The sequence below is a fragment of the Budorcas taxicolor genome, chromosome 11 (assembly GCF_023091745.1).
Source record: "Budorcas taxicolor isolate Tak-1 chromosome 11, Takin1.1, whole genome shotgun sequence".
Classification (NCBI taxonomy): Eukaryota; Metazoa; Chordata; class Mammalia; order Artiodactyla; family Bovidae; genus Budorcas; species Budorcas taxicolor.
Window position 1 is genome coordinate 10,137,881 of NC_068920.1, and position 11,356 is coordinate 10,149,236.

Consider the following 11,356-nt stretch of genomic DNA (forward strand, 5'->3'; position numbering starts at 1 on the left):
GCATTGAAACATGTATAATATCATATAAGAAATGAATTGCCAGTCTAGGTTCGATGCAGGATACGGGATGCTTGGGGCTGGAGCACCGCGATAACCCAGAGGGATGGTATGGGGAGGGAGGTGGGAGGTGGGTTCAGGAGTGGGAACTTATGTACACCCATGGTGGATTCATGTTGATGTATGGCAAAACGAATACAGTATTGTAAAGTAAAAAAAAAAAAAAGAAAGAAAGAAAAGAAAAACTGAAAACAAATTAATAGACCATTTAAAAGAACAGTTTAGATTTATAGACTAATTGAAAGATAGGGCAGAATTTCTGCATGCCCGTGGATATAGTTTCCCCTTTATTCAGTTCAGTTCAGTTCAGTCCTTCAGTTGTGTCTGACTCTTTGCGACCCCATGAATTGTATCATCCCAGACCTTCCTGTCCATCACCAACTCTCGGAGTTTACTCAAACTCATGTCCATCGAGTTGGTGATGCCATCCAGCCATCTCATCCTCTGTCATCCCCTTCTCCTCCTGCCCCCAATCCCTCTCAGCATCAAGGTCTTTTCCAATGAGACAACTCTTCGTATGAGGTGGTCAAAGTACTGGAGTTTCAGCTTTAGCATCACTCCTTCCAATGAAGACCCAGGACTGATCTCCTTTATGATGAACTGATTGGATCTCCTTGCAGTTCAACCGACTCTCAAGAGTCTTCTCCAACACCACAGTTCAAAAGCCTCAAATCTTCGGCGCTCAGCCTTCTTCACAGTCCAACTCTCACATCCAGACATGACCACTAGAAAAAACATAGCCTTGACTAGACGGACTTTGCTGGCAAAGTAATGTCTCTGCTTTTTAATATGCTATCTAGGTTGGTCATAACTTAACTTTCAAGGAGTAAGCGTCTTTTAATTTCATGGCTGCAGTCACCATCTGCAGTGATTTTGGAGCCCAAAAAAATAAAGTCTGACACTGTTTCCACTGTTTCCCAATCTATTTCCCATGAAGTGATGGGACCAGATGCCATGATCTTCGTTTTCTGAATGTTGAGCTTTAAGCCAACTTTTTCACTCTCCTCTTTCACTTTCATCAAGAGGCTCTTTAGTTCTTCTTCACTTTCTGCCTTAAGGGTGGTGTCATCTGCATATCTGAGGTGATTGATATTTCTCCCGGCAATGTGGATTCCAGCTTGTGTTTCTTCCAGTCCAGCGTTTCTCTTGATGTACTCTGTAGAGAAGTTAAATAAGCAGGGTGACAATATATAGCCTTGACGTACTCCTTTTCCTATTTGGAACCAGTCTGTTGTTCCATATCCAGTTCTGTTGCTTCCTGACCTGCATATAGGTTTCTCTAGAGGCAGGTCAGGTGGTCTGGTATTTCCATCTCTTTCAGAATTTTCCACAGTTTATTGTGATCCAGACAGTCAAAGGCTTTGGCATAGTCAATAAAGCAGAAATAGATGTTTTTCTGGAACTCTCCTGCTTTTAGGATGATCCAGCGGATGTTGGCAATTTGATCTCTGGTTCCTCTGCCTTTTCCAAATCCAGCTTAAACATCTGGAAGTTCACGGTTCACATATTGCTGAAGCCTGGCTTGGAGAATTTTGAGCATTACTTTACTAGCGTGTGAGATGAGTGCAATTGTGCGGTAGTTGGAACATTCTTTGGCATTGCCTTTCTTTGGGATTGGAATGAAAACTGACCTTTTCCGGTCCTGTGGCCACTGCTCAGTTTTCCAAATTTGCTGGCATATTGAATGCAGCACTTACACAGCATCATCATTCAGGATTTGAAATAGCTCAACTGGAATTCCATCACCTTCACTAGCTTTGTTCATAGTGATGCTCTCCGAGGCCTACTTGACTTCACATTCCAGGATGTGTGGCTCTAGGTGAGTGATCCCACCATCGTGATTATCTGGGTCGTGAAGCTCTTTTTTGTACAGTTCTTCTGTGTATTCTTGCCACCTCTTAATATCTTCTGCTTCTGTTAGGTCCATACCATTTCTGTCCTTTATCAAGCCCATCGTAGCATGAAACGTTCCCTTGTTCTCTCTAATTTTCTTGAAGAGATCTCTAGTCTTTCCCATTCTGTTGTTTTCCTTTATTTCTTTGCATTGATCACTGAGGAAGGCTTTCTTATCTCTCCTTGCTATTCTTTGGAACTCTGCATTCAAATGGGAATAGCTTTCTTTTTCTCCTTTGCTTTTCACTTCTCTTTTCACAGCTATTTGTAAGGCCTCCTCAGGCAGCCATTTTGCTTTATTGCATTTCTTTTCCATGGGGATGGTCTTGATCCCTGTCTCCTGTACAATGTCACGAACCTCATTCCATAGTTCATCAGGCACTCTGTCTATCAGATCTAGGCCCTTACATCTATTTCTCACTTCCACTGCATAATCATAAGGGATTTGATTTAGGTCATACCTGAATGGTCTAGTGGTTTTCCCTACTTTCTTCAATTTCAGTCTGAATTTGGCAATAAGGAGTTCATGATCGAGCCACAGTCAGCTCCCGGTCTTGTTTTTGCTGACTGTATAGAGCTTCTCCATCTTTGGCTGCAAAGAATATAATCAATCTGATTTTGGTGTTGACCATCTGGTGATGTCCATGTGTAGAGTCTTCTCTTGTGTTGTTGGAAGAGGGTGTTTGCTCTGACCAGTGCATTCTCTTGGCAAAACTCTGTTAGCCTTTGCCCTGCTTCATTCCGTATTCCAAGGCCAAATTTGTCCATTACTCCAGGTGTTTCTTGACTTCCTACTTTTGCATTCCAGTCCCCTATAATGAAAAGGACATCTTTTTGGTGTGTTAGTTCTAAAAGGTCTTGTAGGTCTTCATAGAACCGTTCAGCTTCAGCTTCTGCAGCGTTACTGGTTGGGGCATAGGCTTGGATTACCATGAGATTGAATGGTTTGCCTTGGAAACGAACAGAGATCATTCTGTCATTTTTGAGATTGCATCCAAGTACTGCATTTCAAACTCTTTTGTTGACCATGATGGCTACTCCATTTCTTCTAAGGGATTCCTGCCCACAGTAATAGATATAATGGTCCTCTGAGTTAAATTCACCCATTCCAGTGCATTTTAGTTCGCTGATTCCTAGAATGTCGACATTCACTCTTGCCATCTCCTGTTTGACTACTTCCGATTTGCCTTGATTCATGGACCTAACATTCTAGGTTCCTGTGCAGTATTGCTATTTACAGCATCGGACCTTGCTTCTATCGCCAGTCACATCCACAACTGGGTATTATTTTTGCTTTGGCTCCATCGCTTCATTCTTTCTGGAGTTATTTCTCCACTGATCTCCAGTAGCATATTGGGCACTTATCGACCTGGGGAGTTCCTCTTTCAGTATCCTATCATTTTGCTTTTTCATACTGTTCATGGGGTTCTCAAGACAAGGATACTGAAGTGTTTGTCATTCCCTTCTCCAGTGGACCACATCCTGTCAGACCTCTCCACCATGATCCGTCCGTCTTGGGTGGCCTCACATGGCATGGCTTAGTTTCATTGAGTTAGGCAAAGCTGTGGTCCATTTGATCAGATTGTCTAGTTTTCTGTGATTATGGTTTCAGTGTGTCTGCCCTCTGATGCCCTCTCACAACACCTACCGTCTTACTTGGGTTTCTCTTACCTTGGACGAGGGGTATCTCCTCACCACCACTCCTCCTGACCTTGAACGTGGAATAGCTCCTCTCGGCCCTCCTGCGCCCACGCAGCCACCGCTCCTTGGACGTGAGGTTGCTCCTCTCAGCAGCCGCCCCTGACCTTGGGCATGGGATAGCTCCTCTCAGCCACTGCCCCTGACCTCGGACATGGAGTAGCTCCTCTAGGCCACTGCCCCTGACCTTGGACGTGGGATAGCTCCTCTTGGTGGCTCCTGCACCATTGCAGCCTGGCATTCTCGCCTTTATTATCTTACATTAATATGGCATGTTTGTTACAGTTAATGAACTAATAGTGATACCTTATTATTTTTAGAAGTCCATAGTTTATTCAGATGATCCTGGTTTTTACCTAGTGTCTTTGCTTCTGTTCGAGGGCTCCCTTCCTGAGACCAAGTTGTACTCAGTTGTCATGTCTTCTTAAGCTTCTTTTATCTGTGAGAATGCTGAGATTCTCACTTTCAATGACCTTAAGGGTTTTGAAGAATGTTGGTCAGCTACATTGGATGTCCTTCTAATCAAATGTGCCTGATTTTTCTCATCACTAGGCTGGAGTTATGATTTGGGGAGGATCAGAGAGGTAGTGCCATTTTCATCTCATCATGTCGAGGGTACATACTTACAATAGGATTTATGATGACTGGTGTTGAACCCGATCTGATCAGCTGGCTGAAGCCATTGTATTCTGTATGCCACATTTCCATGGTGTGTGCTTTGGAAAGAAGTCACTTTGTGGAGGCTACACTTAAAGAGTGGGAGTCATGCTCCCCCTTGGCTAGCCTAGGGGGCTAATATATGCAAATACAGAAAGTTTGTAAATAATTCATTGGAATTTTTAATTTATAATTATAAATACATTTATAATTTATTTGGAATTCTTCTGCATAGAAGGTTTATTTCTTCTCTATTTATTTATTTAGTCATGAAATTAAAAGATGCTTACTCCTTGGAAGAAAAGTTATGATCAACCTAGATAGCATATTGAAAAGCAGAGACATTACTTTGCCACCAAAGGTCCATCTAGTCGAGGCTATGGTTTTTCCAGTGGTCATGGTGTGGATGTGAGAATTGGACTGTGAAGAAAGCTGAGGGCCGAAGAATTGAGGCTTTTGAACTGTGGTGTTGGAGAAGACTCCTGAGAGTCCCTGGGACTGCAAGGAGATCCAACCAGTCCATTCTGAAGGAGATCAGCCCTGGGATTTCTTTGGAAGGAATGATGCTAGAGCTGAAACTCCAGTACTTTGGCCACCTCATGCAAAGAGTTGACTCACTGGAAAAGACTCTGATGCTGGGAGGGATGGGGGGCAGGAGGAGAAGGGGACGACAGAGGATGAGATGGCTGGATGGCATCACTGACTCGATGGACATGAATCTGAGTGAACTCCGGGAGTTGGTGATGGACAGGGAGGCCTGGCATGCTGCAATTCATGGGGTCGCAAAGAGTCGGACACGACTGAGCAACTGAACTGAAATGAACTGAATTTATTTGTATCATTATGCATTCACGGATGTTATTTTCTACTTTAGGTGATAATCCACTGCTACTTTAAAAAAATTATTTTATTTATTTACTTATTTTTGGCTGCTGGATTTCCGTTGCTGTGCGGGCTTTTCTTTGGCTGCGGAGAGCAGGGGTACTCTCTGCTGCAGTGCATGGGCTTCTCCTCGTGGTGGCTCCTCTTGTTGTGAAGCACAGACTGTAGGGAGTGTGGGCTTCAGTAGTTGCTGCTCCCAGGCTGCCAAGCACAGACTTACTAGTTGTGGAGCACAGGCTGGGTTGCTCCTTGCTATGTGGAATCTTCCCCAACCGGGGGTGGAACTCATGTCCCTGCATTGACAGATGGATTCTTTACAACTGAGCTACCAGGGAAGCCCCAATGCAATTTTTAAGGTATCTTGCTCAATGTCTTCCAGCTTTGGCCACTGAGAACCATTTTGGAAACAAGTTCTGGTCACTGGGCCTGCTGGTTGCTCTTTCAGGCTCCCTCAGCTGGCAGAGTAAAGAAATGTATGTGTGCAGCCAACCTATGTGTATGCCTGTATGTGTAAGTATTTCTCTGTGCAGCCATCTGTATCCACATTAAGTTCTTACTGTCGTCTACTCTGTCCCTCCCATGCGGATTATTCTAACTGCCGCCTCTTTCTTATCTGTAAATTCTCTGACAAGAAAACTGGCTCCCACCATCCACCTGCTCAATTGTTCAGGCCCAGCAAACATGTATAATGGTGTCAGAACTGTGAAACCGGTGCACCGTGGGAACTGACTTTATCAGCTGAAATGCTGACCTGTGTTAACTGGTGCACCATGGGAACTGACTTTATCCCCTGAAGCACTGTCCTGTGTGAACTGGCGCACCGTTGCAACTGACTTCATCCACTGAAGCACTGTCCTGTGTGAACTGGTGCACCGTTGGAACTGACTTTATCCCCTGAAGCGCCGTCCTATGTGAACCGGTGCACCGTGGGAACTGACTTTATCCCCTGAAGCGCCGTCCTGTGTGAACCGGTGCACCGTGGGAACTGACTTTATCCCCTGAAGCGCCATCCTGTGTGCAGTTCCTTCTGCTTTAGCCTTAGGGCCTCCTCTCCTTTCCACAGAGACCAAAATCAGCACTTCCCCACCCCCAGCTCTCCTTGGTGTGGTCGTTTTGTACTTTTGTGATACAGTTAGGCTCTCTTGTCACAGTCTACTTTTTTTTTTTTTTTTAATCTCCAGCATTATTAGGAGCATAAAGTTCATTCTTGGTATAGTCAAGTTCTGTGGGTTTTCACATGTCTGATCTTATGTACTCATCATGACAGTGTCATATAGAATAGTTTCACTCGACTGAAATTCCCAGTGCTTCACCTGTTCATTCCTCCCCTTCCATGCCCACACTCCTGGCAACCACTGATTTATTTTTTTTTTAACCACTGATCTTTTTATGGCCTGTATAGTTTGCCTTTTCCAAAATGTCATAGAATGGAATCAAACAGTACGTGGCCTTTTCAGACTGGCCTTTTACTTAGAAATAGTCATTTAAGCTTCATCCGTGTGTCTCTGTGGCTTGATAGCTCATTTCTTCCTATTGCTGAATAGTCCACTGCATGGATGTACCACAGTTTATCCTTCACCTATTAAAGGACATCTTGGTTGCTTCCAGTTTTGGGAAATTATGAATAAAGCTGCTATAAACATCTGTATTCAGGTTTTTGTGTAGACTTGACTTTTCAATTCATCTGGGTAAACAAGAAGAAGTATAATTGATACTAAGACCGTGTTTAGCTTTTTAAGAAACTGCCAAACTTTTTCCACAGTAGCTGTACCATTTTACATTTCCAGCAGTAATGAAAGTTTCTTATTTTCCATATCCTCTTCAGTAACTGGTATTGTTATATTTTATGGTTTTAATTTTAGCCATTCTAAAAGGTATGTAGTGATGGCTATAATAAACAGCTCATTGCTGTTTTACTTCCTTTATGACAAATAATACTAAGCACCTTTTCATATTTTTTTGCCAGGTCCATATTTTCTCACTGGGCTTTCCAGATATTTTGCACATTTTTAATATGGTAGTTTCATTTTGTACTGTTGAGTTTTAAGAGTTTTTAAAGAATATTTGAATAGAAATCCTCTATTAGATACATGCTTTGCAAATATTTTCTCACAATATGTGAAACCTCTTCATTTTCTTAATAGTCTCTTTCCAGAGCAGAAGTTTTTCATTTTAAGAAAGCCTAATTTATCAATTTCTCTATCATAGGTCATGTTTTTGGTATTATATCTAAAAATTCATTGCCAAAGCCAGGGTCACCTAGATTTCCTGTTTTCTCTAGAAGTTTTATAGTTTTGCATTTCAAATGTATGACTGTGATTGTTTAGTTAGTTTTTGTGAAAGGAATAAGGTCTGTGTCTACATTTTGGGGGGAATATCATTCTAATTATTCCAATCCCATTTGTTGAAAAGTATCATTTCTCTATGGAATTACCTTTGCTTCATTGTCAAAGATTAGTTGACTGTATGGGTGGGTCTTTTCCTGGGTGTTCTAGTCTGTTCCAGTGATCTATGTGTGTTTTCTTTCATCAGCACAATACTGTCCTGACCTTTGTACCTCTGTAGAGTTTTGAGGTCGGGTGATGTCTGTCCTCCAACTTTATTCTCCTTCTACAGTATTGTGTTGGCTATTCTGAGGTTTTCTGCATTTTCATAACATAGTTTTCATATAGAATTAGTCAATATCAACAGAATAACTTCCCAGGCTTTTGTTGGTACTACATTAAATCTGTAGATAAGTTAGAAGAACTGACATTTTAAGAATATGTATTCTTCCAATCCGTGAATTTGGAATATCTTTCCATTTATTTATACCTTTGATTTCATTCATCAGAATTTTGTCATTTTCCATGTTCAAACTTTTTCCGTATTTTCTTAGATTTATGCCTAATTCATTCTTTGATGCTGATATAAATGATATTAAGTTTCAGCTGTTCATTCTTCTTCTTGTCCTACGGCACTTGCTCAGACTTGCAGTACAATGCTGACTAGGAGTGGTGAGAGGAAACTTGCCCTGCTTTTGTTCTTAGGGGGAAAGCATCCAGTTTCTTACAATTAAATATGATGTTATCTGAAGATGTTGTGTGTGTGTTTAGTTGCTTCAGTTGTGTCCAACTCTTTGCAACCCTATGGACTGCAGCCCACCAGGCTCCTCTGTCCATGTCAAGTTAAGGAAGTTCTTCTGAATTCATAGTTTGCTGAGACTTTATCATGATTGGGTGCTGGATTTTCTCAAATGCTATCCTGCATCAACTGATATATCGTTTTTCTTCTTTAGCTTATGGATATGATAGATTAATTGATTTTCTAATTTGAATAACCCATGCATGCCTGGAATAAATTCCAATTGATCATGACATATAATTTTTTGTATACATTGTTGGATTGAGATTTGCAAATATTTTTTGAGCTATTTTGTATTTATGTTTAAAAGATATAGTTTTCTTTTTCTTGTAATGTTTTCAGCTGATTTTGGTGTTAGGGTAACGCTGACATCATAAAATGATAAGAAGTAATCTCTTTGCTTATGTTTTCTGGAGATTGTGGAGAATTAATATATGCCTACTCAGATTATTTAAATTTCTGTGTTTCAATAGTTTGTCTTTCAAGAAATTGGTCCATGTCATCTGAGTGATTAAGTTTGCAGGCATAGGGCTTTTAGTCTTTGTTTAGTGCACTTTTTGATGGACCTGAGTGTGGAGGAGCTGGAAGGCTTTAAGCATATACTGAGAATGTATTTGCTCTACTCATGACGAAGGTTGGAAGGTGGGACAAGCATAACAAAGGGATATGAGCGTTCACCGAGTGCCCAAGGCTGGGAACGGATAATGAAGGGTTATACGCCTGGCCTTGAGCCATTTGAAGGCTTCCTTCTGACCACCTGTTTTTGGGAGCAAGGACTGTTGTTTTATGATACGACTCTAAGTTTTGCCAAAGCTATCTATGGCTTGGGCGGTGGGAACTGTATTTTATGTTTGAATGTTTTGATGTTTTATCAAGAAAGGCTATGTGCAAGTCTGTTTTATGTTCTGTTTTCTGAGACCATATATCTGCAAAAAGTCGGATAACAAAATTTGTCAGTCTACTAGAGGCTGTCCCTGAGTGTCCTTTTCAGAGTGCGGCCCTCTGAGCTTTACACCTGAGTTTGAGCAAGCTTCAGGAGTTGGTGATGGACAGGGAAGCCTGGCATGCTGCAGATCAGTCCTGGGTGTTCATTGGAAGGACTAATGCTAAAGCTGAAACTCCAATACTTTGGCCACCTCATGCGAAGAGTTGATTCATTGCAAAAGACCCTGATGCTGGGAGGGATTGGGGGCAGGAGGAGAAGGGGATGACAGAGAATGAATGTGCTGGATGGCAACACCAACTCGATGGACATGAGTTTGAGTAAACTCCAGGAGATGGTGATGGACTGAGAGGCCTGGCATGCTGCGATTCATGGGCTCGCAGAGTCGGACACGACTGAGCGACTGGACTGAACTGAACTGAACTGTGTTTTGGCAGAGCAGTCTTTTCAGTGTTTTTTTGGTGTCTCTCAGAAAATGAAGACCTAAAGCATCACACCTTGCAACCTGGAGATTTTATCTACTAGAAGAGATACCTCCAGAAAAACTCTCTTCAGCCTTTCTGGAAAGGCCCCTGTCAAGTGCTCCTAACCGACTCGCGTGACAGCAGACTCTAAGGGATTGACTCTTGGACTCACGCGACACACTTAAAGAGAGCGCTACCCCTACTGGACCTGCACATCATCTGGTGACCTGAGAGTAAAGACTGTTCAGAATTGAAGCAGATGACTTCTAATGAGACAGTTTTCCCAAAATACTCAGAACAGGCCTGTTGGAGTTGGTCACCATACCTTTGATGACGACACTTCAGATGATCGCCACCGTCTGTTATCCTGGAAATGTGTGAACTTTAGGCAAAAAGTGTTCACAGTTCTGCTACTCCTTGTTACTCAAACGTAACCTCAATAGGTTTGCAATCCACACTTTCCCTCGGATGTGAAATTGTACAAAGGAAAGGGCCTCCCTGGCACTGAGATACAAAGTCACTGACACACAAAAATCTCACACTTGGATCACCACTGCTTTCTGAGAGATTCTGATCAAAAGGGGGAAATGTAAAAAACAAACACACAAAAAACAAATCTCAAAGAGTCAGGAGATCAGAAAGGCTGGAGAATCTTTTCCAGCAGAAATCTTTTTTTTCCCCCGGCAATGACTCAGCCCATGAAAAGCAGTGGACTTTTAAAACATCTCTCCAACTTCCTTTTCCCCCATAAAGGTGTCCTCTCCATTTGCATGCAAGTTCCCAGGGTGGCAGACCTCAAATTGCAATTCTTTTCATAATAAACTTGTTTATGCTAGAGAAATAGTTGGCAGTCCATTTATTTTAGGCAGACAATATGTGGTGGCATCTCATTGGTTTTTCACAGTTTCCTAATATCCTATAATATTGAGCATCTTTTCATATACTTACTTGTCATTTGTATCGTGAGGAGTCTGTTGAGATCTTTTGCCTTTTCTCAATTGCATTTTTCCTTCTCTGGCATTTCTAGTATACTTTGGATAACAGTATTTTATCAGCTATGCTTTCTGCAAATATTTTCTCAGTTTGTGGCATCTCATTACCTCCAGATATCTTTTTATAGTATGTAATCATGCTACATATATAATTAACTTTCCATCATAACACTATAGCAACCATTTCCCATTTTGCTTCAGACTTCCCAACCATCCTCGTATGATGCTGGTTCCTCCGCAGCCCCACAGAAGAGATTATCCCCACGTCACAGGTGAAGGAGATAAATGCCTGGGAGCTTGCTACCTAGGGTTCCCGCGCTGCTGACCTGCAGAGCTCAGAATCCCCCGGGGAAGCAGCCCATCGTCTCCGGCCCTGCCTGCCGCGCCCGGCAGGTTTCTGTGAGTGGTTTCCGTGACTCGGCATTTCCTCTGTCCTCTCGGCCTCCCAAACCGCTCTGAGAGCACGATCCTCAGTCTGAGCGCGTCCCGGGGTTTCAGAACGGCCCGGAGGCCTCTCCAGACGCGGGGCGGGCGCTCTCCCCACCCTCCTCAGGGGCAGGAGCGGAGGCGGAGCGAGCAGTCCACGCCCTCCGCCGGCCGGGCTCCCTCAGTCGAAGCGCGGGCGGCGCGGCCACCGGATCGGTGTC